The sequence below is a fragment of the Molossus molossus genome, unplaced genomic scaffold (genome assembly GCF_014108415.1).
Source record: "Molossus molossus isolate mMolMol1 unplaced genomic scaffold, mMolMol1.p scaffold_m16_p_2, whole genome shotgun sequence".
Taxonomy (NCBI): Eukaryota; Metazoa; Chordata; class Mammalia; order Chiroptera; family Molossidae; genus Molossus; species Molossus molossus.
The window spans coordinates 117,698,333-117,714,079 of NW_023425355.1; the positions used below are offsets into that span (position 1 = coordinate 117,698,333).

The following is a 15,747-nucleotide window of genomic DNA, read 5'->3' on the forward strand; positions in this document are numbered from 1 at the left end:
TGGACAACAAAGCCGGGGATTGGGCAGGGGTGGGGTGGGGAGGGGGGTGCCAATGGGGTAAAAAAGGAGAAACATCTGTAACAAAAAAAATAATTAATTAATTTAAAAAAGGGGGAGCGATATCTGAATTATGAGAGAAGAAGAAGGAGGAGAGGGAGGAGCAAGAGGACAAAGATGGAGTAGAGGAGGGGACAGAAGAAGGAAAGGAGGGGGAGGGGGAAGATAAGGGGAAGAGAGTAAGTGGCAGAAAGCTTATTTAAAGAAATAATGGGGCTCACTGTACTCAGCGCAGGAGGCCGGAGCCCACGGCCACTGCCATGTCCCACCAGACCAGCATCCAAGCAAGTGAGGATGTTAAAGATATCTTTGCCAGAGCAAGAAATGGAAAATACAGACTTCTGAAAATATCTATTGAAAATGAGAAACTTGTGATTGGATCATGTAGTCAGCATTCAGATTCCTGGGATAAGGATTATGATTCCTTTGTTTTACCCCTGTCGGAGGACAGACAACCCTGCTATATATTGTTCAGTTTAGTTTCTCAGAATGCCCAGGGATATGAATGGATTATTCATTGCATGGTCTCCAGATCATTCTCATGTTCATCAAAAAATGTTGTATGCAGCAACAAGAGAAACTCTGAAAAAGGAGTTTGGAGGTGGCCACATTAAAGATGAAGTATTTGGGACAGTAATGGAAGATGTATCATTACATGGATATAAAAAATATTTGCTATCACAATCTTCTCCTGCCCCATTGACTGCAGCTGAGGAAGAATGACTATAGATTAAAGTTAATGAGGTACAAACTGACGTGGGTGTGGACACTAAACATCAAACACTACAAGGAGTAGCATTTCCCATTTCTTGAGAAGCTTTTCGGGCTTTGGAAAAATTGAATAACAGACAGTTCAACTATGTGCAATTAGAAATAGATATAAAAAATGAAATTATAATTTTGGCCGACACAACAAATACAGAACTAAAAGATTTGCCAAAGAGGATTCCCAAGGATTCAGCACATTACCATTTCTTTCTGTATAAACATTCCCATGAAGGAGACTATTTGGAATCCATAGTTTTTATTTATTCAATGCCTGAATATACATGCAGTATAAGAGAACGGATGCTGTATTCTAGCTGCAAAAGCCCTCTGCAATTGTAGAAAGACAACTACAAATGGATGTTATTAGAAAGATTGAGATAGACAATGGGGATGAGCTGACTTCAGACTTCCTTTATGAAGAAGTACACCCCAAGCAGCATGCACACAAGCAAAGTTTTGCAAAACCAAAAGGTCCTGCGGGAAAAAAGGGGAATTTGGAGACTAATTAGAGTTCCAGCTGAAACTGAAGCCACTACTGATTGATGTAATTATATTTAGTATTGCAATACTAGTTTTTTTGTTGTTGTTGTTTTTTTTTTTTTTAAGTTCAGCTATTAGTACAGGAGAACTGAAATCATTCCATGTTGACATGTAGTAGGGGAAAAAATGTACTTTTTGAAAAATAGCACTTTTCACTTCTGTGTGTTTTTAAAATTAATGTTATAGAAGTCTCATTTCTATTTTTGAGTGAAAGCTAGAAAAGAGTTCAACATAGTGATGTTTAATCTTATCACACTGTTTTCATAGAGTGATGATTCCACACTTTCACATAATTCTTAAAGTTTTATACAGTTGGGCCAATTCCAGAAAGTCTAATGTCTGAAAGGAAGATGTATTTCTTATTACTCTTTAGTGAGACATCAGTTTTTGTTTTGTTTTTTTCTTTGAGGGAGAAAGGCCTTAAAATATTCATACTACTTAAGGAATATGTTAAGAATCAGGTTAGATTATTTTCTAAGCTAAAAATGAGTGTGCCTAAGAAGAGGTGGAAAGTTGCTTACTTTGAGGGGCACTGCTAACTCTGAGTGGGCTCGTGTCTGCAACTTTTAGAAACTGCTTTATTGCAGCAGTCTTCTGTTTGACTCCTTGGTTTCTTAAATGGCATTAAAATTTCAGAAGATCAACTCACTCTGAATCCTTAAGGGTACAAGATATTTTCTGTACTGTAGGATTTCTCATGTCATTTGAAAGATATGTTAAAACAGCTGTAGTAAATTATCTTTCTAGTGCTTTAAACTTTCTATTTCAAAAGTAAGTCATTTCATTATAAGTAGTGTGAGGCCAAATATTTATGTTCAGTTGAATATTAATATAGTTCAAAATCAAATAGTACTTAAAGTCAGTAATATTGAAAACGTTTTAAACATCAAGATTGATTTCTCTCCAAAACCATATATTTGTAAGCAAATTGTGCTCATTATCACTTTTGAGCAAATATTCAGATTTAATCAAATTGTTTAAAAGTCCCAGTACTTAGCCTAACACAGATGAACACTTAAGCATCTTGTTTCAATTTATATCTTATTTCAAATCACATTTAACTGTTTTCTAAAGCTTTACATTTTCAGCTACAATGTACAGAGATTTTGAGCCTTGTTTTTCTTTGATACTTGAAATAGAGGGAGCTAGAACACTTCATCATGTTTGATCTGTTAAACCTGCTGCAAGAGCCATAACTGGGAGGTGTTTTCTAAATCAACGGTGGGAATCCAGGATTTAGAATTTTTCCATCAAACTTTATGCTGCATAAAACAATATTAGAAATGCACATTTCATAGTATAAAATACAAAACACTCACTTTTACACACTATTACCTAAGGTAATATATGCATCTTTCAGAAATTCAATGTGTGTTCAAATAGAGTATATTAGAATAATTGTAGGTTGAGAGATATTTTTTCTAGAATTAAGAATATTTGTGTGGGGTTTTGTTTGTTTACAAATAATCAGACTATAATGTTTAAACATGCAAAATAATCAACAGTAATGTTACACTTGTTTACTAAAGATATACTTTTAAGTTGTTCCATGGGTGCACACATAGATACAACATACACAGATTCCTGCATTGAGAATCCTGAAGCTGTTATTTTTAGTTAGGAAGATTATTAACCTGTCATGAAGGTATAAATAATTTACTAGTGAATGTTTTTCTGTACCATCCATGTGCAATCATACTCTTAAATTCCACTACACTACATGAAAGTAAATGGACATTCCAGAATATAGATGTGATTATATAGTCTTAAACTAATTATTATTAAACCAATGATTGTTGAAAATCAGTGATGTGGTTATAGAGTAAAATTCATCATTTACAGTATATTTTAGGTGGCATTGTCATAACAATAGAAGGTGAATAAAATATTCCCAATAAATTTATATACCATTGAAGAATTACATCTTCTGTGAACATTTTATAAGTGCATTTTATATTGCAATAAATGTTTTTCTCTTTAAAAAAAAAAAAAAAAAAGAAATAATGACTGAAAATTCCCCAAATCTGGGGAAGAGAATGAACTTCCAAATTCAAGAAACTCAACAGACCCCAAATAACATGAATCTAAAAAAGTTCAAATCAAGACACATTATAATAAAATTGCCCAAGATACGATATAATCAAATTATCAAAAGTCAAAGACAAAGAGAAAGTTTTTAAAGCAACAGGAGAAAAGTGTCTCTTCACATACAAAAGAACCCCATAAGAATATAAGTGGATTTCTCAGCAAAAGCTCTGCTGGCCAAAAAAGAGTGCTGAAAGAAAAAAACTACCAGACATACTATATCCAGCAAAACTTTTCTTTTTGACATACCACCATGTAAAATTAAACAAATTTCCCAGATAAACAAAAGCTTAGAAAATTTATGACCACCAAACTTACCTTACAAGAAATTTTAAAAGGAGACCTTCAAGTTAAAATTATAAGATGCTAAACAGCAATACAAAATTTTAAAAAATATATACATCTCACTGGTAAAGGTACATATGTAGACAAATCCAGAACACTGTAATACTAAAATGGTGATATGTGAATCACTTTTAGTTCTGGTAGAGAAGTTAAAAGATAAAGTATAAAAAGTAGCTATAATTATAAAATATATTCATGAACATACAATCTAAAAATGTAATTTTTTAGATCAATAACATAAATTGAGTGGGGGAGGAGATGTAAAAGTGTAGAGCTGTTGTATTTGATTGATGTTGAGTTGCTATCAGCTTAAAGTAGTTTGTTATAACCACAAGGTATCTGTTGTAAGCACCATGGTAACCACAAAGAAAATACTTATAGAAGATATGCAAAAGGAAATAAGAAATAAATCAAAGCATGCCACTGCAAAAAAACCCAAAAACAATGAAACACAAAGGAAAACAGCAAGAGGTGAAAAGATGGATAGTATAGTTCCAAATCAGACAGAAAATAATTTTTAAATAGCAACAAGTAATTGCCTATCAATAATTACTTTAAATATAAATGGATTAAACTCTTCAATCAAAAACATGAAGTAACTAAATGGATTTTTAAGAGGATCCAAATATATACCATCTGCAGGATTCTCTTTTGATTTGAGGATACATGCAGGCTAAAAGTGAAGACTGGAAAAGATATTCCATACACATGGTAACCAAAAGAGAGCAGGGGTGGCCGTACTTATATCAGACAACATACGTGAACTACTTTCATAAGAGATAAAGAAGGAAAGATGATGAAATAGCCAATTCACCAGGAAGACATAGCAATTATAAATATATATGTATCCAAAAAAATAGCACCTAAATATATAAAGCAAACATTGACAGAACTGAGGGGAGAAGTTGAGAGCAACACAATAATAGTAAGAGATTTGAATATCTCACTTTCAATAATGGGTAGAACATCCAGACAGAAGATCAATTAGAAACAGAAGACTTGACTGCACTATAGACTAATGCATGTAACAGACATATATAAAACATTCTGCTAAACAGCAGCAAATTAAAATTCTTCTCAAGCACAAATGGAACAATCTCTAGGATAGATCATATGTTAGTTCACAAAATAACCCTTAACAAATTTGAGAAAACGGAATTCATACCAAGTATCTTTTCCAACCACAATTAAGGTGAAGAGATTAGCCAAACAACATATATGCATAGCCCATGGACATAGACAACAGTGATGCCCAGAGGAAAGAGGGAGCTGGGTGGAGGTGGGTGAGGGGGAAATGGAGACATGTGTAATAGTATCAACAATAATAAATAAATAAATAAATAAATAAGCAAATAAATAAATAAATACAACTAGAAATCAATAGCATAAGAAAAACTGGAAAATTTATAAACATGTGGAAATTAAACAACACAGTTTTGAACAAATAATGGATCAAGGAATACAACAAAATGGAAATTAGAAAATATTTTGAGGCAAACAAAAACATAATACACAATATAAAACTATGAGATACAACAAAAGCACAAGTCATAAGTAAGTTTATAGCAAAACAAATATGTCCACATTAAAAAAGAAGTTCAATCTCAAATAAAAAACCTAATTTTACACCTTAAGGAAGTAAGAAGAGAAGAACTAAGCCAAAAAATACCAGAAGGAAGGAAAGGATAAAAATTAGAGTCAAAATAAATGAAAAATAATTTAAAAACAAAAACAAAAGTGAGATTGGTTTTCTAAAAGAACAACGAAACTGACAAATCTGTAGCTAGACCAAGAAACAAAGAGAGAATTCAAATAATCAAATTCAGAAATGAAAGAGAAGAGATTACAACTGATGGCACACAAATAAAATGATTTATAGAAGGCTACAAAGAATAATTAAACACTAAGAAATTGGATAACTTAGAAAAAAGGATAAATTCCTAGAAAGATATGACTACCAAAACTGAATCATCAAGAAATAAAACATCTGAATAGACCTACAATTAGTAAGGAGATTGAAGCAGCAATCAAAAACCTCCTAAAAAAGAAAAGCCCAGGACCAGATGGCTTCATGGTTATATTCTGCCAATCATTTAAAGAACAAATAATGCCAAGCCTTCTCAAATTTCTCCCCCCAAAAAAAAGAATTAAAGAGGAAGGAATACTTCCCAAACTCATTTTATAAAGCCAGACTTACACTAATAACAAAGCCAGAAAAAGACACTATGAGAAAAAACAAACAAACAAACAAACAAAAACTACAGGTTAATATCCCTGATAAACATAGATGTAAATTTTCTCAACAAAATACTAGCAAACATTAAAAGGATCATACACCATGATCAAGTGGAATTCATCCCTTCAGTGCAAGGATGGTTCTGCATACCCAAATCAATAAATGTGATACACCACATTCACAGAATTAAGGATAAAATTCACACAATCATCTCAATATAGGCAGAAAAAGCACTTGACAAAATGCACCACATTTTCATGATAAAATCTCTCATCAAACTAAGTACAGTATAGAACAAATTTACCTCAACACATTAAAGGCTATGCATGTAAAGCTTGAGGAATTCACACTTTGTTTTAGTGAGAGGCAAAACCTACCTCCTTCTTTAGAATTAAAAATACCACATTCAGATTTTTCCCAGCATTCTTTGCATCTAGGATGTGAATACTTAATGGAATTCTGCTAATAAGATATACTTGTCAGTACATTCAAATTTTGAATTGAAGCCAACCATGCACAAACTCTGTGGCTATGGAGAGTCATCTCTGGTGAAAAATATAGTTGTGTCAAGATAGAGTTCCCAGGGCAGCAGATCCTGAGTCCTAGTGGCAGCACATAAAGTCCAATGTTGTGGTAATTGTGTTACAAACTGTAGCATTCACTGCACAATGATGGTGGCAGCTGAGTTCTCAGTAGGTTGTTTTGTGGGGTCATTTAGGTTAATGTCCCTGGTTCTTAGTTTCTGTGACCAGCTTTCCAGCCAAATGAGCTTCCCAATTTCTATGAGCCTCTTGATTTCCTGTTAATAAATCACTTTCCTGTTCAAATTAGCCAGTTGTTTTCAGACTGACATATCTCCAACCTCTGTAAGTGTTCAGGGTTTCTATTTTCTCCCAATCTGTGTTGTTCTAACCTTTTCCATTTGAAAATACTTTCCCTCAATGGAAAAACAATAGAAACATAAGAGAAATGGAATGGTTTTAACTTTCCATCATCTGTCATGATCCAACAAATACTCCTATAGTTTCCTGTATCTTCTTGTTGAGAAAATAATTTTTTAGAAAAACTGTATCTTGCCCTGGCTAGTGTGACTCAGTTGGATGGGCATCATCCGGGGCACTGAAAGTGTGTTAGCTGGATTCCCGGCCAGGGCACATGCCCGGGTTTGCCTGCTCAATCCCCAGTCGGAGGTGTGCAAGAGGCAGCTGATCAGAGTGAAATATCCACGTTCTCTCTCCTTCTTCCTTTCTCTCTCTCTAAAAATCAATACAAATATTTTTAAAAACTGTCTTGTTTTTGCACATTTACTTAATGCTCCTAAATCTTCTCTGTGTTTTCTTCATGCCGTTCTTAGGGCTCCGTACTACCCCTTCTTATTTGTATTTGGTTAGTTGCTCCACCTTGTCTTTTAAAAATCTTTGTTGTAAATTCCCTGTGCAAATACATTGGCTTCTCTAGATGCTTCTGTGTTAAGCAGAACCCAATTCAACTTTTCTACCTGGGTTTCAACAAAAGGAAACTTATAGGGTCATAACCAAAATGCCTCAGCTAAGGAAGTGCTAAAATAATGATGTTAAGATCACCTCTCCATTGGACTTCATCTTAGGCAGCCTCATTCCTTGTGCTGACAAAATAGCTACCACCAGAGAGTGGAGACAGACTTAAATTCTACAGGTTAACATCCTAATAAAAAGAGTACTTCTCTCTAGATTTTTACTCTCTTTGGCCTGATTTGGGTCACATGCCCAGTCCTGAACAAATCTGATTGGCCAGACTTTGACTATATGCTCATGTGTGGGACCAAACAACATGTTCTGGGAATAAAATGATTCCACAGCATAAATGAGGGCATTGATGCCAAAGCAAGTGGTGAAGGATGCTGGGCAAATAAAACACCCCAACCTCTTCTTAGTTTCACCCCTACACTTATAGCACAACTATCGAAGTTTATTTCTGTTATTCCCATGAAAAATTTGAAATCTCTGCTTCCGTAATATATAGTCAGATATATCCAAGATCTAAGTCAGATAATTTCTAAGACAACAAGGTAATATTTTTCAGATTCCTAACACTTCTATATCACCACCATCAACACTTAATTCTTCTTTGTGGTCAGAATTAAATCAAAAGCAGCAGTTCCCTTGCTATCCTTCCTCTCCATTGACATGAAACTTTTACCAGGGCTAGACAGTAGTTTATCAGATAATCTATCTTATATTTTATCTTTAGTAGAATGAGATTTTTAAAAGTGCCTACTGGCTGAAACTCTCCCTCATCACTGAACCACCAATTATGTTATAATTTTAAGCTAATTGGAAAGCATTAGAGGTAGAAACAATTAAAGGCTATCAATATCACTCTAGTTTTAGCTATCTATTCTTTTCCACCAAGAAGGAAGCATCAATATAAATTTTAGTCCTTGTTTTGCCACATGCTACTCTTAGGCAAGTTTTCTCAACCTTTTTGTATCTAAAAAAAAATTAAATCTATTCCAGAGGGTTGTTTTAGGCTAGAAAGTGGTAAAATGTAATAAAATAATTTATAAATAAGACCCTCTAAGATTCTGGCTGTGCTTGTTAGAATAATTTTAGTTGCAAGTGATAGAAATCCAAATCAAGAAATTGCCCCATATGTGGGCAATTTATTGGCTTACAAAAACAAAGTGAAGCATAGGGAGGTAGATAGGCCTCAAGGACAACTGGAATTAGGGACTTGATTATTTCTAGGAAAGTTTCCTTCTGTTTCTATTCTTCTACCAAATATATGACAATATAGCTGCCTCACAGTTCACAATGTTCACCATTAAAGGAAAACTAAGATTTACTCTATCAATTCAATTTAATATGCTTCTACTCTATACCCAACACTATTTGAGGTGCTAGAGGTACATCAGAGAACAAAAAAAAAGGTCCTGCTCCTCTGAAACTTTCAGTCCAGAGCTCCAAATTTAAACTTCTAAGGAAAATTCTGATTGGCTCTGTTTAAGTCATGGGCTCACTCCTGAGCCAATCAGTGATAGGTGGAGTTTGATAAAAGGGAGGGCCTAATCTCCAGAAATGTAGGTTCAATAGGTGGATCCTGTTGTTATCAGTGGGGTGCCCTCTGTGTCCTCACTTGTTACTAATGGAAGTGGAGCTCTTGGGTGCTGAGGGAACAATAATTGCCTGAGGCCCCCACAGGAGGATGAGGTACAATGGAAAACTTTATTGATGATGTACCATTAAGGGAGTTCCCCTCCAAGGTCCCATCTCCCTATGTCCTGCCGGAAGAAGTCCCATTTTGTCTTTAGCAAGGCTAAGATTAAAGCCACTGCCCAGAGTTTCCACTCCATATCAAAGCATAGTCCAGTCTAGCATCTGGATAGGTTTGCTTGTGTTTCCAGCTGCAACTGACTGCATGTGGGGTCTGCATGACCATGGGCCAGGAGGTTTCTAGGGCCACATGGCTATGGAGGCACATGGTGAATGCAGATCACAGAGCAAGAGAATACAAGGGAGCAGGAGTGAAGCAAAAGGAACAAGGGAGTAAGAAGTCTTTGTCTCAGGGTTTTTAACAAAGAACCTAACCAAACAAGTCTTCAGGGTTTTGCACACTTATATGGGTGTTATCCCTTTGGCCAATTATCTTTGTTCCCAAGTTAGGCTGACAGGCAAGCATCTTCCCTACATCACCCCAACTTTACTGTACATGTGCCCATCTTCCCCTTTGTTTAATCCCTTCCCCCAGTGATCTGGTTGTGGTTTCCTGGGGAGTGTAAAGTTGCAGCTTCCTGGTGAAGTTGCCCAGATAACCATGCTTATAATGTCTGGCCTTCCCTTTGCTTTCTTTTAGTATTAATATTAATAACTAGTTAGTTACAATAGTAACACTGAGAACTTGCTTTGTTAACAAGTTCTTCCAACCGATTCGAATTTAGATGATTTTTTAAAGAAACTGAGAAACATTTTTCTCTGGCACTGAGGCACCATTATTTCTGACATATCTTAGAGTGTTACTCCTCTGTCTACATGCCCTAATACTAGGAGATATGTTCTCCTTCAATAAAAATTTCTAGTACTTTGGCAATAAAGGACAACCATGACAATAAATGAAAAATTGTAGAATTAAGATTCAACTGAGAACCCAAGGCCCTTCAAGTAACCGCGACTAATAGCCTCCAGGAAAAAAAGCTAGAGGATAAGTGAACAATTCCTGGGCTTGCAAATATACCCAGGAAAGGAAGACTTAACAGTGGTGTTTATCGTGGGTCCTCCCACACTCATCCAAACCCAGTAGAGGGAGCCACAAACAGCAGAACACCAACACCCACAGGGAAAATTTGGCAGGCTCCAAAACTCACTGGTGAAACAAAGAAACAAATCCCAAATAAAAGAACAAGAGACCTCTACCATAGATGAGAGAGATGAAATGCAGTTAAGCAAGTTAACAGAGGTAGAATTCAGAACCATGATCTCGAGGAAGCTCAACCGCAGGAGTAAGGACATTAGCACTATGAGTGAAGACATAGAAACATTGAAAATCAACCAACTGGAAATGAAAAACCACCAAGAAGAAATCAAGAATGACATAGCAGAAATAAATAACACATTGGAAGGACTAAACAGCAGAGTAGAGAAAACTGAGGACTGGATCAGTGAATAAGAAGACAGGGTAGAAAACAATGAACCAATCAGAAAACCAAAGGAAAAAAAATAAAAAACAGGAAGAGAACTGTGGGACAGCTGGAAACGTAATCATATTCGCATGATAGGAGACCCTGAAGAAGAAAATGAGCAAGGCTTAGAGGATATATTTGAAGAAATAGTGCCAGAAAACTTCCCTAATTTGGTGAAGGAAGAAGGCATTCAAGTTCAAGAAGCACAGAGAGCCCCAAGTAAGAAGAACCCAAACAGGCCCACACCAAGACACATAGTAATTAGAATGCCAAAAATTAAAGACAAAGAGAGAATCCTAAAGGCAGCAAGAGATAAGCAACAGGTTACCTACAAAAGAAACCCCATAAGGCTCTCAGCTGACTTCTCAACAGAAACACTACAGGCCAGAAGGAAATGGCATGAAGTAATCAAGGTCATGAAAAACAAGGATCTGAATCCAATACTACTCTATCCAGCAAGGCTATCAATCAAAATAGAAGGTAAAATAAAGAGCTTCCCAGACAAAAAAAAAAAAAAAAAAAAAAAGGCTAGGGGAATACATTAGCACCAAACTAGCACTGCAAGAAATGTTAAAAGGACTGCTGTGATTAGTAGAAGAAATAGGAAGAAAAATATAACCACACTAAAGAAAAATGGCAATAAATAAGTGCATATTAATAATCACCTTAAATGTAAATGGACTGAATGTTCTGATAAAAAGACACAGAGTAGCCCTGGCCGGTTTGGCTCAGCAGTTAGAGCATTGGCCTGCGGTCCTCAGAGACCTGGGTTCAGTTCCCGATAAGGGCACGTACCTCAGTTGCAGTTAGTCCCGGGCCCTGGTTTGGTTGTGCGGGTGGCAACTGCTCGATGTGTCCCTTTCACGTCGATGTCTCTCTCTCTCTCTCTCCCCATCCCACTCTCTCTGAACAAAATATCAAAAAATGTCCTCGGGTGAGGATAAAAAAAAAAAGACACAGAGTAGCTGAATGGATAAGAAAACATGACTCATCTATCTGTTGTTTATAAGAAACCCACTCACAACAAAAGACTCACATAGGTTGAAAGTGAGGGGATGAAAAAACTCTTCCAAGCTAATGAAAAGGGAAAAAAAGCTGGAATAGCAATACTCTTATCTGTAAAAAAATATTTCAAAATGAAGGCCATAACTAGAGACAAAGAAGGACACTACATAATATTGAAAGGATCTATCCAACAGGAAGCTATAACCTTGATAAATATATAAGCACCCAATATAGGAGCAGCAACATATATTAAAAATCTTCTGGAGGACTTCAAAGGAGAAATCAACAGCAATACAATCATAGCAGGGGACTTCAACACCCTGCTGACATCACTGGATAGATCCTCTAGACAAAAAATTCGCAAGGAAACAGATACTCTAAATGAAACACTAGACCAAATAAATTTAATAGATATCTACAGAGAATTACACCCCAAAACTAGAGAATTCACATTTTTCTCAAGTACACATGGGACATTCTAAAAGGTAGACCACATGTTAGGACAAAAACTAAGTATCTACAAGTTCAAGAAGATTGAAATTACATCAGCCCTGGCCAGTTTGGCTCAGCAGTTGGAGCATAGGCCTGCAGATCAGAGAGTCCTGGGTTTGGTTCCCACTAGGGGCACGTACCAAGAAAAAAAAATCATACCAAGCATCTTCTCAGATCACAATGGCATGAAACTAGAAATCAATTGCAACAAGAACATGCAAAGACATTTGAACACATGAGGCTAAATAGCATGTTATTAAACAATAAATGGGTTACCGAGGAAATCAAGGAAGAAATTAAAAACTTCCTGGAAACCAATGAAAATGAACACAGAACAACACAAAATCTATGTGATGCAGTGAAAGCAGTTCTGAGAGGGAAGTTCATAGCTCTATAGTCTCACCTTAAGAAACAAGAAAAATTTCTAATTGACTATCTAACATCACAACTTAAAAAACTAGAAAGCAAACACAAAGAAAACCCCAGAGCAAGTAGAAGGAAGGAAATCCTAAAGATCAGAGCAGAAATAAATAATATAGAGACCAAAGAAATAGTTCAAAGGATCAATGAAACAAAGAGCTGGTTTTTCGAAAAGATAAACAAAATTGATGGACCTTTAGCAAGACTCATCCAGAAACAAAAAGAGAAAACCCAAATACACAAAATCAGAAATGAAAGAGGAGAAGTAACAACTGACACCACAGAAATACAAAAGAATGTTAACTACAATGAACAATTATATGGCAATTAATTCGACAATCTAAGTGAAATGGACAAATTTCTAGTCTCCCAAAACGGGACTGGTAAGAGACAGAAAATTTGAACAGACCAATAACAACAACAAAAAAAAATTGAAGAGGTAATAAAAACTCTCCCAGCAAACAAAAGCCCAGACAGCTTCACTGGGGTGTTTTACCGAACATTCACTGAAGAAATAACATCCATTCTCCTCAAACTATTTCAAAAATTTCAAAAAGAAGGAAGACTTCCAAACTCGTTTTATGAGGCCAGCATAATTCTAATTCCAAAACCAGAAAAAGACACTACAAAGAAAGAAAACTACAGGCCAATATCCCTGATGAACATAGATGCCAAAATCCTGAACAAAATACTGGCAAATCGGATCCAGCAATACATCAAAAAAATTATTCATCGTGACCAATTGGGATTCATTCCAGGGATGCAAGGCTGGTACAATATTCACAAATTAATAAATGTGATACACCACATAAACAAAATGAAAGATAAAAACCACAAGATCATATCAATAAATGCTGAACGGCATTCGACAAAATCCAGCATCCATTTCTGATAAAAACACTCAGCAATGTGGGAATAGAGGCATCATATCTCGACATAATAAAGGCCATATATGAAAGACCTACAGCCAACATCATACTCAGTGGGCAAAAACTAAAAGCATTTCCCTTAAGAACAGGAACCAGACAAGGATGCCCACTTTTGCCACTCTTATTTAACATAGTACTGGAAGTCTTAGCCACAGCAATCAGACATACAAAAAAATAAATAAAAGAGATCCAAATTGAAAAGGAGTAAGTGAAACTCTCATTATTTGCAGATGATATGACTATATGTAGAAAACCCCAAAGACTCCAACAAAAATTTACTAGACTTAATAAATGAATTTGGCAAAGTAGCAGGATACAAAATTGATGCCAAGAAATCGACAGCATTCTTATACACCAATGATAAAGTCACAGAAAGAGAAACTAAAAAACAATCCCATTTACCATCATGCCAAAAAATTAAGATACCTAGGAATAAACTTAACCAAAGAAGTAAAGGACCTATTCACAGAAAACTACAGGACATTGAAAAAGGAAATAGAGGAAGATTTTTAAAAGTGGAAGCACATACCTTGTTCATGGATTGGAAGAATTAACATCATTTAAATGTCCATATTACCCAAAGCAATCTATAGATTCAATGAAATCCCCATCAAAATACCAACGACATATTTCACAGAACTAGAACAAATAATTCAAAAGTTCATATGGAACCAAAAAAGACTCCAGATAGCCACAGCCATCTTGAAAAAGAAGGACAAAGTAGGTGGGATCACAATACTGGATATCAGGTTATACTACAAAGCCACTGTAATCAAAACAGCCTGGTTCTGGCACAAGAACAGGTATATAGACCAGTGGAACAGAACTGAGAACCCAGAAATGGACCCAGACATTATGTTCAATTAATATGTGATAAAGGTGGCAAGAGCATATAGTGGAGTCAAGACAGTCTCTTCAATAAATGGTGTTGAGAAAATTGGACAGCTACATGCAAAAAATAAATGAAACTAGAGCATCAACTTACACCATACACAAGAATAAACTCAAAATGGATAAAAGACTTAAATGTGACTCGTGAATCCATAAAAAACCTAGAAGAAAATGTAGGCAACACCACTTAGGACATCATATGCAGCAGTATTTTCACTGACACATCACCTAAGGCAACAGAAACAAAGGAGAAAATGAACACATGGGACTACATCAAACTCAAAAGCTTCTGCACAGCAAAAGAAACAATAATCAAAATGGAAAGGCAACCCACTGTATGGGAGAGCATCATTGCTAATGATACATCAGATAGGAGGTTAATTTCTTAAATATATAGAGTACTCATACAACTCAACAAAAGGAAGATAAAGAACCCAATTAAAAAATGGGCAGAGGAACTAAATAGACACCTCTCCAAAGAGGACATACAAATGGCCAAGAGACATATGAAGAAATGCTCAACATCACCAAACATCAGAGAGATGCAAATTAAAACAACAATGAGGTATCACCTCACACCTGTCAGAATTGCCACCATCAACAAATCATCAAACAACAAGTGTTGGCGAGGTGTGGAGACAAGGGGACTCCAGTACACTGCTGGTGGGAATGCAGACTGGTGCAGCCACTATGGAAAACACTATGGTGTTAGCTCAAAAAATTAAAAATTGAATTGCCATTTGACCCAGACATCCCACTTCTAGTAATATATCCTAAGAAGCCTGAAAAACTGATCAGAAAGAATATGTGTACCCCTATGTTCATAGCAGCAGTATTTACAATAGCTAAGATCTGGAAACAGCCCAAGTGTCCATCAGCAGAAGAATGGATAAAAAAAAGCTGTGGTACATATACACAATGGAGTATTACGCAGGTGTAAGAAAGAAAGATCTCTTATCCTTTGAGATGACATGGAGGGACCTGGAGAGTATTACCCTAAGTGAAACAAGCCAAGCAAAGAAAGACAGATATCACATGATCTCACTTATTTGTGGAATATAATAAAAATTACAGTCTGAGGAACAAGGTAGACCCAGCGACATGGATGTAGGGTGCAGACTGACAACCCTCAGAAGAGGGTATGGGGGCGGGGGAGAGATAAACCACAGAACTTATATGCATGAACACATAACTGATGGACAAGGACAACAAAACTGGGGACGGGGTGGGGAGGAGGGTGTCAATGGGGAAAAAAAGGAGAAACATCTGTAACAAAAATAAATTTTAAAAAAGGAATTAAAATAGCAAGAACCACAATGAAACAA

The 15,747-nt window shown here is 35.9% G+C and overlaps 1 pseudogene; it reads left to right on the top strand.

Moving 5' to 3' along the window:
* Nucleotides 1-317: 317 nt before the first annotated feature.
* Nucleotides 318-1,368, top strand: LOC118636366 (annotated as a pseudogene).
* Nucleotides 1,369-15,747: the final 14,379 nt, after the last annotated feature.